This window comes from Aedes albopictus, chromosome 2 (assembly GCF_035046485.1).
Source record: "Aedes albopictus strain Foshan chromosome 2, AalbF5, whole genome shotgun sequence".
Classification (NCBI taxonomy): Eukaryota; Metazoa; Arthropoda; class Insecta; order Diptera; family Culicidae; genus Aedes; species Aedes albopictus.
The window spans coordinates 500,507,697-500,523,207 of record NC_085137.1 but is presented as its reverse complement, the minus strand read 5'-3'; positions in this window follow the sequence as shown (position 1 = coordinate 500,523,207).

Sequence of the window (15,511 nt, the reverse complement as noted above, 5' to 3'; positions counted from 1 at the left end):
TACACAGGAATGCTTCAATAATCTCCAACCCAGGAGTGTTAAAGCTCCAGACAGAACTTCTAGAGGAATGTATGAAGAAATTCCTGATTGAATCCCTGAATAAATTCCTGGAGGAACTGCTCTGAATAAATTCCTGAAAGAATCCTTCAATATATTACAGGAGGTGCAGATGAAATACCTCTATGAATTCTTGAAGTTTTTTTTTCTGGAAAAAATCTTCAAGGAGTTCCTTGAGGAATCACTGAAGGATTTCTAGGAGGAGTCTCTCAAGGAAAGAGCCTCCTTGTAGAAATTCCTACACTCAGATAAATCAACATATTAAACTTAAGTACCCTGCACTTAGATTGTGACCAATTGCTTTTGCACTTCAAAAATAAGTGCAGGCTTATCGAAACTTTGCCAACTCAATCAAGATAAATTTTATGTGCGAACCTTTTGCTTTGTAAAATTCAGTTGATGGGATTTCAATGGTGAGGCACATAGTTCCTATTAATAAGAATAATGAAATTATTTTGATTAGGAATTGGCTTTAGAATAACAATAAATTAAAAATTTGAATATGATTGTTAAAAATATGTTTTATTTATATGTCATTGTACACAGGAGTAGTTCCAGGTTGCGTGGGCCAAATAATGTAGATCAACAGGGCGTTCCTAGGGCGTGACTGTTTTCAGGTCGGTGGAACCGTCGATTGCATCGATGTGTTTCTTGTTTTCGAGGAATTCGAGCTACGTCCAATGTTCACAACGGGACATTTCACACCGCAAGCGCCACCAGCTAACGCAAATGGTGTTCCAGGTGATCCACCGATGCCACGGCCGACGAAATTGAGGACAGAAGACGGGCCAGAAACATTTATTTCATTTGAATCGCTCAATTTCGGTTTTGATGAAGGGCTTGCACCAATCGCTTCAGCGTCGATTCTATTTGGTGTCCTCGAGCTCTCTTCCGATGCCTCCGTGTCGTCACTGCAAACACACTCTTCCGAAACTTCCGAAACCAATGTGGGTAAAGTGGTCAAATCAAAACCCTGTAAATTCCATCAAAGTATGATAAATGAAAACAAATAGCAGGTTATTTAAATTAACTCACGTTGAGCTTCTGGCCAAACAGCATGTCCCGGTTGCAGCTCAATCCAGCAGCTCCCAACAAAATCATTCGTCTGTGGTGATGGTGGCGGTCGACGTTGTAGTGCAAATCTAGAAAATACAAAATAATATGTACGCACTACGCAGTTTGAAAAAGTTTGAATAAGTTAACTACTTACCTTCAGCAACTTAGTCGGCAAATTCAACCTTTTGGGCACCATGTTCAAGAAAGGAAATCCGCATTTTTTCGCGAGAAACTGTGCGTCTCTTGCGCGTGCCATGACCGTTTCGCGTTTGTTATGGTTGTGTTTGGATTTTATGTTGACATATTTGCTATTTATGTTGTTACACTCTAAATTTAATGCAGGAAAAATGAATTGTAATGAAGTCACTTTTAATTTTTATTTGTTGCACTTAGAATGATTTGTTTCTCTCCTGTTCGTAATCTATGTGCTTTCTGCACTTAGATTCTATCAGTAAATTAGTTTGAGTGTACTATTCGGCGAATGGTAAATGGCAATTTTACAATAAAAAATGGTGGTCGTTATGTATCTTAACCATAAAATTTTGAGAAAATTTTCATACACTTTCTCGCGAAAAACAATAGCATGTATTGTGTTTTTATGAGACATTTTTAGGGCAATTTTCAAAAGAAAACAATATATCTTAATGTTTTTTCATTGTTCTTACAATACAAATACAATTAATTGAATGACGTCAAATGAATCGTTGTTACAATAAAAATACAAAAATATTTGTTTTTTTTTTGTGTCTGTATTTGAGAGGCTTTCAGCCTGGTCGCTGGTTCGCCTAGGAAAATATTTGTTGTTATTTGTAAGCAGTTTTAGCTTTTGAAAATCCATAGAATTTATATTTCCCGCTAACATTTATATCCAGCATTTACGAGCACTAACGGCCGCCAGAATGATATGCACATTTTATGATAAGAATCAAACACTCTGATGACTGTCTGGTATGTATTGCTTGGCAGCTGTTCATAAGATCTATCTTCAATATTTTCAAATAACTGCCAAATATCACACCTGAGGTCGTATGATCCATACCACAGAGAACAGACATCCAGGCTAGAACAAATTTCATTCGGAAGGTTGTGTAAGGATTTGAATCTTTACTTGAGTAAGGTTGCAAACCAATACACGATGACAACACTAACGCCACCAAACACCATATTGCCACAGTTAGTGGTGAATTGAAACATTTCAAGTGGTGAATTCAATTAGTATGGGAAATTAACCGATTGCAGCGCCACGCTATTGCCACTTGTGTTGCCGATTTCAAATGGCCGTTAAATTCCTTACACAGTTTCAGAACTGGACTTGGATGTCTGTTCTCTGTGTCCATACCGTAAACCGTTAACAATTCATGTGGCCATTAGTATCTGTAAATGCTGGAGAAAAATGTTACCGAGAAATATGAATTCTTTGGTTTTTCAAAGGCGAAATCTGTTTACATAACAACAAATATTATTGCATGTTTATTTTAACATCGGTTCAATTGACCCCATTAAACTAATTGTATTTGTATTGTTATCAATGGTAGTTTACTATTTACTAGATTCCTTTAATTTACTGGAAAACATGGTTATTAGCTGAGACGAGACTCGCGAAGACGGTCTTCTTTTTCTTCACTTTGCTATTTTTTTCTTCTTCCTATCTGTGTTGACATTATGTTTTGGGCTGGTGGTTCATACACGTACGTGACCGCATCACCTCACATGCAGTGTGACTGAATCCCATTCACGCACAAAATCATATTGAGGTGAAATTTTGCATCGCCAACAATCGCCAAGCAAAGTAATCATTGGAATATTTTGTTTTCAATGAACTACCTGCATCGGCTTCCGACACATTTCACCGTGAGAGGCGCTTCATGCATTTTTTCAACCCTATCGGAAACAAATGGAAACTATCCAATGTTCCATCAAACTCCAACAGATGGCGACTCCATAACGTACACAAGTTTACAGTGAGTGTACCAAATTAGGAAGATAGCATAAAATTAATGTTTGCTTCTGATTGAACTTAAAATAATAAATTTAAAACACCTTTAGACAGCTTTAGACACACTGTTTTACAGTTTTATTTTATATTTATTTTTTTTTAAATAAAGAGCATAAAATATGTTGGTTGAACTAACTCTGAAATAACTTAATATTCGATTCTGTGCCGAAAGTGTAGCAGTACGGTACAGCTGTTGTTAGGAAATTTTTGACAGGTCGTTTGCGCTGGCAGATCAGCACATCAGCACCAGCACCATCGCCGGCGTCAACAACAGCAGTAGCAAAACAACGTATAAATCGTATAAATAATATAGGTAAATAGTAAAATTGTAGCATACTTAATTATGTTTGAGTTCGCAGGTGATTATACTAATAAATTATAATGATTTCAGATGTTTGTTGTGTAAAGACCGGAGAAAAGTGGTGCGGTGCCTTCCGGTGGATGTGAAAAAGAATGTTTTTACCGCTGGGGATGTAAACGCGCACGGAGTGTTCAAGGTGCTTGGCAATGTTGTCTTGAAGGAAGCCAGCAGTCTGTAGTTAAAAATGTAGGTAAGTCTAGTGTTATCGACCAAACAAAAACTCTCCTAACAAAATTACTATTTAGATAGTGTATCCTGAACAACGAACTAGGCGAACCGATGCCATGGCGAAAGAAAAGGAAGCTGATTGTGTGCCAAGGAAGCAACGAGACGGTACTTTCCGATTCCGAAGACTTTGTTTAAGTTGACCGAGCGGCGCGAAATTGTGGCGGGTACTTTCGGAAGAATGATCGGCGTTGTGAGCAAGAGCACCGTCGCCGGAGGCAACTCATTGGAGCTGTGATCTGCACGTTTCCAGCTCATCTATACGGATAACATCTTGTTTCACAAATTTGGCTACGGGGGACCTAGCTAATCAACCAGGGCTTCTAACGTCATGTGAAACGCCTGGCACACGTCCTGGCCCATCTGCCTTTCGATCCGGCCGTACTGCGGTCGATCAATTTCCACTAAGAAGTTCGACAACTCATTCCGGACGAATGCTGGTAGTCCGACCGCAAGCGGAAGCAAATGATTGGGCTGCTTCTGGGCAAGATGAGCACCCTTCAGTTTTATAACGTTTCGTCTAAGTAACATCACAATTCGTTGAAATGAAGTGCATTCGATTATTTTCCTAGATAAAATGTGTTTTAAATCAACAGAAATAAACATTATCGGCAAATTAATGTCAAGTGTATAAATTTTGAGTTTTTAATATATGTAAAAGAAGATTGTTATGACACAAACATTTTTTCCTAATTTCTTTATGTGCCAGTTATCCTAACAGCTTATACAAATTTTTACATTACACGCGAGGAAAAATGCTCAAAAAATTTGCCCTAATATATTTGACGTTTTTCCAAGATGAGCACCCTTTATTATAATATATAAAATTATATTAGATTCTACTCTCTGGAAAGGGGGTCTCCCACACAGGTGAAGTTGCGGGGGACATTTTTTAGGGAGCTGTATGACGTTTGCCGGGACAGCTAGTATAACAGAAATGGTACAATTCAACCCATGAATACTCTGAATATTTTTTTATTTTTTTACATTCCCCTATCGTTGAAACATTTTCGCATTATGTCGAAGGCCTTCGATTCGGGGATCCACTTTGCAGGCGACGATCATATAAGGAACACATCCTCATTTTTGTTACGATTGAACGTGAATCTTTAGCATTTTCGATGCCAGCAAAAATAAACGGACTGCGCATCCGAACGAACCACATACGTTTAAGTATTGCGTTTCTATGCACAATAAGAGGACTTCGTGAACCAGGTTTGATCATTTCTTAATCAGCTTTTTCAAACTTTTATTATGAAAATGTGATTCAAATGATAAATGCGTCACCTCGCAGCGTATGAAGACTTAGTGAACCAGGTATGAACATTTCTTAATCAGTGTAAGAATCACTTATAAACTATTTCAAAGTTTAATTATGAAAATGTGATTCAAATGATAGTTGAGTAATGCGTCACCTCGCAACGTATGAAGACTTAGTGAACCAGGTATGAACATTTCTTAATCAGTGTGAGAATCACTAATAAACTATTTCAAAGTTTAATTATGAAAATGTGACTCAAATGATAGTTGAGTAATGCGTCACCTCGCAGCGTATGAAGACTTAGTGAACCAGGTATGAACATTTCTTAATCAGTGTAAGAATCACCTATGAACTATTTCAAAGTTTTGTTATACAAATGTGATTCAAATGATAGTTAAATTATGCGTCACCTCGTAACGTATGAAGACTTAGTGAACCAGGTATGAACATTTTTTATTCAGTGTAAGAATCACCTATGAACTATTTCAAAGTTTAATTATGAAAATGTGATTCAAATGATAGTTGAGTAATGCGTCACCTCGCAACGTATGAAGACTTAGTGAACCAGCTATGAACATTTCTTAATAAGTGTAAGAATCACTTATAAACTATTTCAAAGTTTAATTATGAAAATGTGATTCAAATGATAGTTGAGTAATGCGTCACCTCGCAACGTATGAAGACTTAGTGAACCAGGTATGAACATTTCTTAATCAGTGTTAGAATCACTAATAAACTATTTCAAAGTTTAATTATGAAAATGTGATTCAAATGATAGTTGAGTAATGCGTCACCTCGCAACGTATGAAGACTTAGTGAACCAGGTATGAACATTTCTTATTCAGTGTAAGAATCAACTATGAACTATTTCAAAGTTTAATTATGAAAATGTGATTCAAATGATAGTTGAGTAATGCGTCACCTCGCAACGTATGAAGACTTAGTGAACCAGCTATGAACATTTCTTAATAAGTGTAAGAATCACTTATAAACTATTTCAAAGTTTAATTATGAAAATGTGATTCAAATGATAGTTGAGTAATGCGTCACCTCGCAACGTATGAAGACTTAGTGAACCAGCTATAAACATTTCTTAATCAGTGTGAGAATCACTAATAAACCATTTCAAAGTTTAATTATGAAAATGTGATTCAAATGATAGTTGAGTAATGCGTCACCTCGCAACGTATGAAGACTTAGTGAACCAGGTATGAACATTTCTTAATCAGTGTAAGAATCACCTATGAACTATTTCAAAGTTTTGTTATACAAATGTGATTCAAATGATAGTTAAATTATGCGTCACCTCGTAACGTATGAAGACTTAGTGAACCAGGTATGAACATTTCTTATTCAGTGTAAGAATCACCTATGAACTATTTCAAAGTTTAATTATGAAAATGTGATTCAAATGATAGTTGAGTAATGCGTCACCTCGCAACGTATGAAGACTTAGTGAACCAGCTATAAACATTTCTTAATCAGTGTGAGAATCACTAATAAACCATTTCAAAGTTTAATTATGAAAATGTTATTCAAATGATAGTTGAGTAATGCGTCACCTCGCAACGTATGAAGACTTAGTGAACCAGCTATAAACATTTCTTAATCAGTGTGAGAATCACTAATAAACCATTTCAAAGTTTAATTATGAAAATGTGATTCAAATGATAGTTGAGTAATGCGTCACCTCGCAACGTATGAAGACTTAGTGAACCAGGTATGAACATTTCTTATTCAGTGTAAGAATCACCTATGAACTATTTCAAAGTTTTGTTATACAAATGTAATTCAAATGATAGTTAAATTATGCGTCACCTCGTAACGTATGAAGACTTAGTGAACCAGGTATGAACATTTCTTATTCAGTGTAAGAATCACCTATGAACTATTTCAAAGTTTAATTATGAAAATGTGATTCAAATGATAGTTGAGTAATGCGTCACCTCGCAACGTATGAAGACTTAGTGAACCAGCTATAAACATTTCTTAATCAGTGTGAGAATCACTAATAAACCATTTCAAAGTTTAATTATGAAAATGTTATTCAAATGATAGTTGAGTAATGCGTCACCTCGCAACGTATGAAGACTTAGTGAACCAGCTATAAACATTTCTTAATCAGTGTGAGAATCACTAATAAACCATTTCAAAGTTTAATTATGAAAATGTGATTCAAATGATAGTTGAGTAATGCGTCACCTCGCAACGTATGAAGACTTAGTGAACCAGGTATGAACATTTCTTATTCAGTGTAAGAATCACCTATGAACTATTTCAAAGTTTTGTTATACAAATGTAATTCAAATGATAGTTAAATTATGCGTCACCTCGTAACGTATGAAGACTTAGTGAACCAGGTATGAACATTTCTTATTCAGTGTAAGAATCACCTATGAACTATTTCAAAGTTTAATTATGAAAATGTGATTCAAATGATAGTTGAGTAATGCGTCACCTCGCAACGTATGAAGACTTAGTGAACCAGGTATGAACATTTCTTAATAAGTGTAAGAATCACTTATAAACTATTTCAAAGTTTAATTATGAAAATGTGATTCAAATGATAGTTGAGTAATGCGTCACCTCGCAACGTATGAAGACTTAGTGAACCAGGTATGAACATTTCTTAATCAGTGTAAGAATCACCTATGAACTATTTCAAAGTTTTGTTATACAAATGTGATTCAAATGATAGTTGAGTAATGCGTCACCTCGTAACGTATGAAAACTTAGTGAATCAGGTATGAACATTTCTTAATCAGTGTAAGAATCACTTATAAACTATTTCAAAGTTTAATTATGAAAATGTGATTCAAATGATAGTTGAGTAATGCGTCACCTCGCAACGTATGAAGACTTAGTGAACCAGGTATGAACATTTCTTAATCAGTGTAAGAATCACCTATGAACTATTTCAAAGTTTTGTTATACAAATGTAATTCAAATGATAGTTAAATTATGCGTCACCTCGTAACGTATGAAGACTTAGTGAACCAGGTATGAACATTTCTTATTCAGTGTAAGAATCACCTATGAACTATTTCAAAGTTTAATTATGAAAATGTGATTCAAATGATAGTTGAGTAATGCGTCACCTCGCAACGTATGAAGACTTAGTGAACCAGCTATAAACATTTCTTAATCAGTGTGAGAATCACTAATAAACCATTTCAAAGTTTAATTATGAAAATGTTATTCAAATGATAGTTGAGTAATGCGTCACCTCGCAACGTATGAAGACTTAGTGAACCAGCTATAAACATTTCTTAATCAGTGTGAGAATCACTAATAAACCATTTCAAAGTTTAATTATGAAAATGTGATTCAAATGATAGTTGAGTAATGCGTCACCTCGCAACGTATGAAGACTTAGTGAACCAGGTATGAACATTTCTTATTCAGTGTAAGAATCACCTATGAACTATTTCAAAGTTTTGTTATACAAATGTAATTCAAATGATAGTTAAATTATGCGTCACCTCGTAACGTATGAAGACTTAGTGAACCAGGTATGAACATTTCTTATTCAGTGTAAGAATCACCTATGAACTATTTCAAAGTTTAATTATGAAAATGTGATTCAAATGATAGTTGAGTAATGCGTCACCTCGCAACGTATGAAGACTTAGTGAACCAGCTATAAACATTTCTTAATCAGTGTGAGAATCACTAATAAACCATTTCAAAGTTTAATTATGAAAATGTTATTCAAATGATAGTTGAGTAATGCGTCACCTCGCAACGTATGAAGACTTAGTGAACCAGCTATAAACATTTCTTAATCAGTGTGAGAATCACTAATAAACCATTTCAAAGTTTAATTATGAAAATGTGATTCAAATGATAGTTGAGTAATGCGTCACCTCGCAACGTATGAAGACTTAGTGAACCAGGTATGAACATTTCTTATTCAGTGTAAGAATCACCTATGAACTATTTCAAAGTTTTGTTATACAAATGTAATTCAAATGATAGTTAAATTATGCGTCACCTCGTAACGTATGAAGACTTAGTGAACCAGGTATGAACATTTCTTATTCAGTGTAAGAATCACCTATGAACTATTTCAAAGTTTAATTATGAAAATGTGATTCAAATGATAGTTGAGTAATGCGTCACCTCGCAACGTATGAAGACTTAGTGAACCAGGTATGAACATTTCTTAATAAGTGTAAGAATCACTTATAAACTATTTCAAAGTTTAATTATGAAAATGTGATTCAAATGATAGTTGAGTAATGCGTCACCTCGCAACGTATGAAGACTTAGTGAACCAGGTATGAACATTTCTTAATCAGTGTAAGAATCACCTATGAACTATTTCAAAGTTTTGTTATACAAATGTGATTCAAATGATAGTTGAGTAATGCGTCACCTCGTAACGTATGAAAACTTAGTGAATCAGGTATGAACATTTCTTAATCAGTGTAAGAATCACTTATAAACTATTTCAAAGTTTAATTATGAAAATGTGATTCAAATGATAGTTGAGTAATGCGTCACCTCGCAACGTATGAAGACTTAGTGAACCAGGTATGAACATTTCTTAATCAGTGTAAGAATCACCTATGAACTATTTCAAAGTTTTGTTATACAAATGTAATTCAAATGATAGTTAAATTATGCGTCACCTCGTAACGTATGAAGACTTAGTGAACCAGGTATGAACATTTCTTATTCAGTGTAAGAATCACCTATGAACTATTTCAAAGTTTAATTATGAAAATGTGATTCAAATGATAGTTGAGTAATGCGTCACCTCGCAACGTATGAAGACTTAGTGAACCAGCTATGAACATTTCTTAATCAGTGTGAGAATCACTAATAAACTATTTCAAAGTTTAATTATGAAAATGTGACTCAAATGATAGTTGAGTAATGCGTCACCTCGCAGCGTATGAAGACTTAGTGAACCAGGTATGAACATTTCTTATTCAGTGTAAGAATCACCTATGAACTATTTCAAAGTTTTGTTATACAAATGTAATTCAAATGATAGTTGAGTAATGCGTCACCTCGTAACGTATGAAGACTTAGTGAACCAGGTATGAACATTTCTTAATCAGTGTGAGAATCACTAATAAACTATTTCAAAGTTTAATTATGAAAATGTGATTCAAATGATAGTTGAGTAATGCGTCACCTCGCAACGTATGAAGACTTAGTGAACCAGGTATGAACATATCTTATTCAGTGTAAGAATCAACTATGAACTATTTCAAAGTTTAATTATGAAAATGTGATTCAAATGATAGTTGAGTAATGCGTCACCTCGCAACGTATGAAGACTTAGTGAACCAGCTATGAACATTTCTTAATCAGTGTGAGAATCACTAATAAACTATTTCAAAGTTTAATTATGAAAATGTGACTCAAATGATAGTTGAGTAATGCGTCACCTCGCAGCGTATGAAGACTTAGTGAACCAGGTATGAACATTTCTTAATCAGTGTAAGAATCACCTATGAACTATTTCAAAGTTTTGTTATACAAATGTGATTCAAATGATAGTTGAGTAATGCGTCACCTCGCAACGTATGAAGACTTAGTGAACCAGGTATGAGCATTTCTTATTCTGTGTAAGAATCACCTATGAACTATTTCAAAGTTTAATTATGAAAATGTGATTCAAATGATAGTTGAGTAATGCGTCACCTCGCAACGTATGAAGACTTAGTGAACCAGGTATGAACATTTCTTAATAAGTGTAAGAATCACTTATAAACTATTTCAAAGTTTAATTATGAAAATGTGATTCAAATGATAGTTGAGTAATGCGTCACCTCGCAACGTATGAAGACTTAGTGAACCAGGTATGAACATTTCTTAATCAGTGTAAGAATCACCTATGAACTATTTCAAAGTTTTGTTATACAAATGTGATTCAAATGATAGTTGAGTAATGCGTCACCTCGTAACGTATGAAAACTTAGTGAATCAGGTATGAACATTTCTTAATCAGTGTAAGAATCACTTATAAACTATTTCAAAGTTTAATTATGAAAATGTGATTCAAATGATAGTTGAGTAATGCGTCACCTCGCAACGTATGAAGACTTAGTGAACCAGGTATGAACATTTCTTAATCAGTGTAAGAATCACCTATGAACTATTTCAAAGTTTTGTTATACAAATGTAATTCAAATGATAGTTAAATTATGCGTCACCTCGTAACGTATGAAGACTTAGTGAACCAGGTATGAACATTTCTTATTCAGTGTAAGAATCACCTATGAACTATTTCAAAGTTTAATTATGAAAATGTGATTCAAATGATAGTTGAGTAATGCGTCACCTCGCAACGTATGAAGACTTAGTGAACCAGGTATGAACATTTCTTAATAAGTGTAAGAATCACTTATAAACTATTTCAAAGTTTAATTATGAAAATGTGATTCAAATGATAGTTGAGTTATGCGTCACCTCGCAACGTATGAAGACTTAGTGAACCAGGTATGAACATTTCTTATTCAGTGTAAGAATCACCTATGAACTATTTCAAAGTTTTGTTATACAAATGTAATTCAAATGATAGTTGAGTAATGCGTCACCTCGTAACGTATGAAGACTTAGTGAACCAGGTATGAACATTTCTTAATCAGTGTGAGAATCACTAATAAACTATTTCAAAGTTTAATTATGAAAATGTGATTCAAATGATAGTTGAGTAATGCGTCACCTCGCAACGTATGAAGACTTAGTGAACCAGGTATGAACATATCTTATTCAGTGTAAGAATCAACTATGAACTATTTCAAAGTTTAATTATGAAAATGTGATTCAAATGATAGTTGAGTAATGCGTCACCTCGCAACGTATGAAGACTTAGTGAACCAGCTATGAACATTTCTTAATCAGTGTGAGAATCACTAATAAACTATTTCAAAGTTTAATTATGAAAATGTGACTCAAATGATAGTTGAGTAATGCGTCACCTCGCAGCGTATGAAGACTTAGTGAACCAGGTATGAACATTTCTTAATCAGTGTAAGAATCACCTATGAACTATTTCAAAGTTTTGTTATACAAATGTGATTCAAATGATAGTTGAGTAATGCGTCACCTCGCAACGTATGAAGACTTAGTGAACCAGGTATGAGCATTTCTTATTCTGTGTAAGAATCACCTATGAACTATTTCAAAGTTTTGTTATACAAATGTGATTCAAATGATAGTTAAATTATGCGTCACCTCGCAACGTATGAAGACCTAGTGAACCAGGTATGAACATTTCTTAATCAGTGTAAGAATCACTTATAAACTATTTCAAAGTTTAATTATGAAAATGTGATTCAAATGATAGTTGAGTAATGCGTCACCTCGCAACGTATGAAGACTTAGTGAACCAGGTATGAACATTTCTTATTCAGTGTAAGAATCACTAATAAACTATTTCAAAGTTTAATTATGAAAATGTGATTCAAATGATAGTTAAATTATGCGTCACCTCGCAACGTATGAAGACTTAGTGAACCAGGTATAAACATTTCTTAATCAGTGTAAGAATCACTTAAAAACTATTTCAAAGTTTAATTATGAAAATGTGATTCAAATGATAGTTAAGCAATGCGTCACTATGCTCTATAGGAGGACTTGGTGAACCAGGTTTGATCATTTCAGCTTGAACGAAGAAAATACTTATGCACTATTTTAAAGTTTTACTATAAAGCATGTGATTCAAACAAATAGAAAAGTAATACGTCACCTCGTAACTTAAGAAGACTTAGTGAACCAGGATTGATTATTTCTCATCAAATGTATGAATCACTTATAAACCCTTTCAAAGGATATGATTTGAACAATTGATTAGTAATGCATCACAAAGCAACAGGACATGATGAACTTGATGACCAAGATCAATTATTATTACCTATTTCAAAGCTTTATGACAAAGTGCATGATTTCAAAAATAGATATGTAGTACGTTATCTCGTTTCTTTCACACAAATAAAATTAAATGCACGAATCACCTATGGACTATTCCCAAAGTAGAAATGGCTATAATGTTTATAAACTATATATATAGAGAACCCACTCCCAGATTTTCGGATATTTTTTAAGTCCAGCAGAACTCCCCCCACCCCCATAAGATACGTTTTATTACTTTTATGCATATATAAATTATTAATGTAAAAAAGAAAACCTTTCCAACTTATCTAATGCGGACGGTGACCAGGCTGGAGAGGTCTGTGATGGTGTTCGCTTGTGAGTTCGACATGTAGGTGGTTTGGTAACCGGAACGATAAATCTTGAACATAATCATGAATGTCGGAAGAAACTGCAAGAAATTGAAGAAAAAGAATTAATGTTAACCATGTTAACCCTCTTTCCATGGTTTTTCTAGAGCAACATCATTTTTTGGCGAACTCGGGAATTAGATGAATATGATGAAAATTTTTTTTTTTCCATATGACTGTAACCTCATAAGATATACCCAACTTCTAACTACTTGCACAGACAAACAGACGTAACACTCTGACAATTCCCATCGTACATCGATTTAACGATCTATTTGAAAAGTTGATAATTTGCCAACTGACCACCCGTGGCGCTCGCATCGTTTCTGTTCGAGTTTGACGTTTGCCCATTATCGCCACCTATGTACTTCATGGTTGGCTAAACACAGTCCTTTTAGCATTGGGCGAATATGTTTCCGTCACTATGATTTGAATCGAATAATGTTTGAGATGTAACGTCTGTTTGTCTGTGCTACTTGTTTCAATAGTGGAACTAATAAACAATCAAAAACATATTGATTAACAACAAAAATAAATCATTGTTTTTTTTATTTCTTTGCAATAATTTTTGTTCAAGCATTTTTTTCGGAAACCCTTTTTTGGCATAGAAATAGTCGTAGCCGTGGGAAGGAAAGGGTTAAAGCGGGAGCGTATTCCCTACTTTCCAACACAGACATCTAGCCAAGTATCCCAGAATTACTGAAGGAATTCTTGAAGAAACTTCTAAAAGAATGCCGTTAGGAGCTTCTGAATGTATCATAGAAGAAATTCATGAATCCCTTGAGAAACTCGTGAAAGAATCCTGAAAAACACTCCTGAAGGTATCCTTGAATGAACACCTGATGAGGAATTCCTCGTGAATTCCTGAAGGAACTAAGGAAATATCTGAAGGAATTCCTAATTGAAGGAACTCCTGGACGGATCCTGAAGGAATTCGCGAAAGTACCCCTGAAAGAACCCTGCGAATACTCCTCAAGAATAGTTTAAAAGAATTTCTGGAGGAGCCAATGAAGAAACTCCTGAACGAATCCTTTAAAAACTTCTGGAACCCCTGAACAAACTCCCGAAGGAACTCATGAATGAATAACTCAAAGAATCCCTGAAGAAACCCCGAAAAAAAAACCCTGAAGGAACGCTTGGAGGATTTCTTAGGAAGCTGCAGGAGAGGGTATCATCGAAACTACTCCTGAAAGAATGCCTTGAAAAATCTGAAGGAATTCCTGGAAGAAGTCTTGAATGAATTTCAGGAGTAATCTTTGAAAAAGTCACTAACATAACTCTTAGAATCTCTGAAGAAACTCTACAAAGAAATTCTGTATGAACTTCTGAATGAAAGAATCCCTGAAGAAACTCGTGGTTGAATTTCTGAATGAATCCCTTAAAGAACTTCTGAAGGAATCTCCAAAGGAACTCCAGGAAAAATCCCTGAAAAACTCTTGGAATTTCTGAAGAAATTGCTGAAGGAACCCCTGAGGAAATCTCTGAAGAAATCCTTGAAGGGAACTCCTAAAGAAATCACTTAAGGAACTAGTGATGAAATCTCTTAAGCAACATCTGGTGGGTCCCTTCAAGGCACTCCTGAAAGAATAGCATGATCATGCTGACGGTGACGAGTTCGATTTCCGATTTCGATTCGGTCTAGGAACTTTTCAAAATGGAGAAGTAGAAGTCCTTGACTTCTTTGGGCACAAAGAAGCTTTGTGCCTGTCACACGGTATATAATAGCAAAATGGCCATTTGCAGAGGAAACTCTCAGTTAATAATTGTGGAAATGTTCCTAGATCCACAGCTGCGATGCAGGCTTTGTCCCAGTTAGGACGTTACGTTGTTAAGAAGAGAAAAAGAGAGAAGCGTTTGAAGAAGTTGTTGTAGGAACTTCTGATTCGGTGGACGCATAAATGTCACATGTGCCAAAACAGACAATCGAGAAAAGTTCGTCCAAAGTTCGAAAAAGTAAATTGTATCAACTATGAAGCATACATGCCGAATCGTGTTCTAACATCAACCAATTTTGAATTTGAGCACCAATTTTTGTTTTAGAGCTATTTTAAAATTTAATAGGATTTCCAATGAAGTGTGACGTTTATGCGTCCACTTTTCAGAATGTGACAAATCGGCGTTGCATTTTTTCAACAATTTTCTATTTTTATTTCCCTATATGATAGTACACCATGATACATGGTCATGGGCTGCAAAAACTCAATATTGCCAAAAATGCACATGTGTGATACACAAATTATGTCACGCAAAAATCGACCTTTTTCAAACCCCCCTCCCCCCTATGTCACACTTTCCGTATGGGACCTCAATATATT